This window comes from Desmodus rotundus, chromosome 11 (assembly GCF_022682495.2).
Source record: "Desmodus rotundus isolate HL8 chromosome 11, HLdesRot8A.1, whole genome shotgun sequence".
In the NCBI taxonomy this organism is placed as follows: domain Eukaryota; kingdom Metazoa; phylum Chordata; class Mammalia; order Chiroptera; family Phyllostomidae; genus Desmodus; species Desmodus rotundus.
The window spans coordinates 82,620,399-82,623,925 of record NC_071397.1 but is presented as its reverse complement, the minus strand read 5'-3'; the positions used below and the strand labels follow the sequence as shown (position 1 = coordinate 82,623,925).

Sequence of the window (3,527 nt, the reverse complement as noted above, 5' to 3'; positions counted from 1 at the left end):
TCTCTCAGTGGGAAGACCTCAGGTTAGACATCATTTGGAAACAAATTGGGTGAAAAATAGCTCTGACAATAAGAAGCCCACACGGAATTCCCCTGTGAGAGCTTCAGCAGTGTGAAAACAGGCTCTTCCAAGACACTAAATGATCTGTCAGTTAGTGAATGACATTATAATCCAGTTTTATGTCATATGCAGCTTTAAGCAGTTGCTGCAAGCTCCAGCCTTTTGCTGCTGTTGTCTTTCCAACTCTCTCGGCTCACTTAATTTACAGAGGGTTTGGATTTAGAACGGAAAAGATGTGCGTGCGTGTGTGTGCGTGCGCATTACATATGGCCGACACACATATGCATAGGCACACAATAGCTGACAAAGTACCTGGCCATATGCTGCCTCACTAACAATGATACTTGCTCAAATGTCCTGGTGGAACCAGAAGAATCACAAGGGTACAAGCCCTAAACTGAATGCTCCTGTGTGATTGCAAAAATAAACAAAATAAAAACCTGGAATCATGACATGATTTATCCTCAGAGTGAGGAAAAGCTCACCCCCTTTTCTCCAAATGTGTTTCAAGCTTTAGAGTCTTGGGGTGAATTTAGCCTTCCTGAGCTTCTTTTCTTAAAAGTAACTGTATGTTTGCCTTAAAGTGACAGATAGCGTTCCCATCACATTTTAGCCATTATTCATACTAACAGATTGCATCTGAATTGACTTTAAACCAGTGGATTTTGTCTCCCATCTCTTATAATTCTCAACCTAGGTTGACCTAGTGGGAGAAATAGAAGAAAAATGTGCCTATCCACATACTCGGTACAAGGATTCCCTTCATAATAAGATTATTTTTCAGGGCACAAACCATTGTCACACTCCTTTCCCAAGTAAGCTCAGCAAAGCCCTTCTTTTAGAACAGGTGGAGATGGGAGGGGCACATGGCCTAGGAAAGGGTGTAAGACTGAGCACTCAGTTTGTTATAATCCAGAGACTCTTGAGTAACCCATAAAATGCCCACATTCCTTAGCTTATGCACAACTAGCCCATTTCTCTGACCTACAGAAGTTAGAAGGTAGAAAAACTCTCTATCTTCCTCCGTGGGCTCCTGGAAGAGGGTCTCTGAATTAAACTCTTGAGAGGATTCTGATCCTGGGTCGCAGAGATTCTTCCATTTTCTTTTTGCCTTGACCTTCAGAGAATGTACATGAAGGATGTTTCCTGAGTTATCACTTTGAGATAAGGCCTAGCATAATAGATGTTTGTAATCTGGCAATTAGAGATTATAACAAACTCTACTTTTATGTGGTTTTTGTGCCAGAACATTTGTCGACAATGTAAATCATTGATGTGGGGATCCAGTTTGGGTTGAGAGGCATCTACCAGGTGATTGGAGGTGGGGCTCAGTGGTGACCACTCCTTATCTTGAGAGGACACAAAGGTAGGCTTCAGTAGAGCCTGGGTGGAATGCTGCCAGTTCATAGCATAAGACAAATAAAATGGGATAGAGTCTCTTGCTTTGAATGATTTGAAAAATCATACATGTATTTATTTTAAACTGATAAGAACAGATACTACACTTGATCTTAGCCAAAAGGCCGAGAAGCGATACATGTATTTATTTTAAAGTCCATCTAACCATTGCACTTGTCACTGTTGTCTTAGTTGTTCCTTCTCTCATGTGTTTCCTTTTGCTAGTGTTTGCCCAGCCTGCATTTCTTCCCTGGGCTCCAGACTCTAGTTGTGTAGCTGCAACCATCAATTGGATAGCTCTGTCTGGCTGTCATGTACGCAATTGTAACTTAATATGTCCAGAATGAAATCCCTTATTCTTCTTTCTCCTTTCTTCCCTACTACAGCAAATGAGAGCATTATCTATCCAGTTGCTCAAGCTGCATAACCCAAAATCATTCTTTACACCTCCCCTTCCTTAATCCTTCGTGTAAATCTACTAGCAAGTGTGGTCTGTTTCCTTCTCCAATGGTCCTCAAATCTCTCTGCTTCCTTTGCAGTAAGTGGAAAAGGGACGTCTTGGTGGACAATGATAACTCCATGAATTGATTGGGCCCTACCAGGTTTAGCACTCTGTAAGTTTCTTGAAATTTATATACAACCCAGTATAAAAAGAGAGTCTAAAACCTTAGTTGGGATTTAATGACCTCATTCTAAAACAGATGAAAAAATTAAAAATTGAGGTTCACAAGTAGTGGAGACAACTTTTATGAAGAAGGATAAAGAAGTTAGACTTGTCCTATCACATATTAAGTGTATGATAAAGCCACAGAAATTAAAAAAAAGCATCATGGTATTGGTTCAAGAACAGACTAATAGACCAATGGAATTGAAATGAGATCAAGAATTACTGTGAATATAAGGCAGAACTACAACTAAGCACATGGCTATTTAGTAAATCATGAAAAATAAATAAATAATTAAATATCCATTGAGTGATATAAATCTACACCACCCAGCAGAAATGCATAATAAAACTTAAATTGAATATGAAAAAATACCTTATATCGTTGGATACCTCACCTTGTGGCATGAGGTTTATATTTACTACGAGAGTAACTTTGGGCTGTGGAGAGAGGGGAAGACTTCTGTTCCATGAAAAGTTGTCAGATCCAGCTGAGAAATCAGGGGAGAAGATGGGAAAGGAACTAACATTTATTGAACAGTTACTATGTGCTAGGTACTGTATCAGATTCCATGGCCATTTTCTTATTTAATTTTTACAATATCATCATAAAATAGGTGCTATTTATCCTTGTCTTACCAATGAGGAAACAGAGGAAGCATAAACAAACTCCCCAAGGTGATATTCATCAATCCCTTTTATTAATATATTTACAAGTATCAATCACATGCCTATTCTCTGCAAAGGTGGTTTTTCAAACCACTGGGGATAGAGTGGTGGACAAAATTGACTGAGATCCTGACCTCAGATAACATTCTAAAGGCAGGAGGCAGAAAATATAGCTTATAAGTAGATGTACATATAAAGTAATTTCAGGATGGGAAAAGCTGCGAGGAAGCCAGGGAAATTGCTGGGCAGGGGTGAAAGGGTACAGATACTCTGCCTAGGTGGTTAGGGAAGGCCTCTAACAGGAAAAGGCTATAACACTGATGACAATCAAAATTTGGAATGATAATTGTCTTGGCTTTCTCCATTGAAATTTACTACTTCCTGAGAGCACATCTCTATTTTCTTCCTGATTTTCTCCAAAGAAAAGCAGAAGCCACAATGTTGAATAAACAAGAGTTCATAAAATAGAAATTGTATGAATTTGGGCAAGTCATCAACACTGATATGGAACCAGAATTTGAAATTGAGTGACTTGTGAGTTGTCACATAGTTCTAAGTTAAATTCCCAGGAAGTAATATTAAATATAAAGAGATTTCCTCCCCTTATTTTCACACTAGGAAGAAGCGAGCATGCAGAAGATAAAATCATTCTAATTTCAACATATTTTTATATTTTGATTTAAATATAATTTATAATTAATTTAAATAACTTAAGTAACAGAGATCTACATTACTC

At 38.3% G+C, this 3,527-nt stretch overlaps 1 pseudogene; it reads right to left on the bottom strand.

Moving 5' to 3' along the window:
* Positions 1 to 1,489: 1,489 nt before the first annotated feature.
* Positions 1,490 to 1,595, bottom strand: LOC128779579 (U2 spliceosomal RNA; annotated as a pseudogene).
* Positions 1,596 to 3,527: the final 1,932 nt, after the last annotated feature.